Genomic DNA, 1,115 nt, shown 5'->3' with positions numbered 1-1,115 from the left:
CTCCTTGGGTACTTTCTCTAGCTTCTCCATTGGGAGCCCTGTGATACATCCAATAGCTGACTGTGAGCATCCACTCCTGTGTTTGCTAGGCCCTCTTTCTTTCTTTCTTTCTTTCTTTCTTTCTTTCTTTCTTTCTTTCTTTCTTTCTTTCTTTCTTTCTTTCAAGACAGGGTCTCACTTTGTAGTCCTGACTGCCTTGGAACTTGCTATATTGACCAGGCTGGCATGGAACTCCCTGCTTTTGCCTCCCTGGTCCTGGGATTAAAGGCAGGCACCACCATATCTGGCTTTTTTTTTTTTTTAATTTAGCAGAAAGGTGGGTATATGTTTGCGAATATGCCACATGTATGTGAGTGCCTGAGAAGACCAGTAGAGGTCTTCAGATCCACTGGTCTGGAGTTACGAGCAGATGTGAACCTCCGGACATGAATACTGGGAACAGCAAGTGCTCTTCCCTGCTAAGCCAGTCTCTCTAGCCTTGAGAGTTTCAGTAGTTGAGTATAGACATTTCTGCAAAGCACCCTCATGTAGCTCTCGCCCTGCTTCTCTTCTTTCTTTTCTTTTCCTGGCTGACTTGGAACTCACTGTGTAGCCAGAGTTGGTCTGGATATAGTGGTCAGTCCTCCTACNTCAGCTTTCCAAATGCTGGAATTATAGGTGCGAGCCACCATATCTAACTTGCCTTAACCCCATTTCACACAAAGCACAGCGATGGGCCTAGGCTGTACAGTGTGGACCCCTGAGGTTTTGCTTCCTAGAAAGGTCGTTTAGAACAGCCATCCGATGGCACCTCGAAAAAGGTGAACACGGTCCTACTTAACTTTAGCAAAACTTTCTTGAGTTTAACACTGGAATTTTACTAATAAACAGCTTTACATTTAAGGTGTTCATTTAAAAGTTGCAAGGCAGCTGGGCAGTGGTGGCGCACGCCTTTAATCCTAGCACTTGGGAGGCAGAGGCAGGCGGATTGCTGAGTTTGAGGCCAGCCTGGTCTACAAAGTGAGTTCCAGGACAGCCAGGGCTATACAGAGAAACCCTGTCTCAAAAAGACTAAAAACAAGATTAACCTGGGCACATACCCCCCCCCCCCCAAAAAAAAAAAAAAAAAAAAAAAA

Source organism: Mus caroli, chromosome 6, assembly GCF_900094665.2.
Source record: "Mus caroli chromosome 6, CAROLI_EIJ_v1.1, whole genome shotgun sequence".
NCBI classification, from domain to species: Eukaryota; Metazoa; Chordata; class Mammalia; order Rodentia; family Muridae; genus Mus; species Mus caroli.
The sequence above is the reverse complement of the archived record's forward strand: the minus strand, read 5'-3'. Positions refer to the sequence as shown.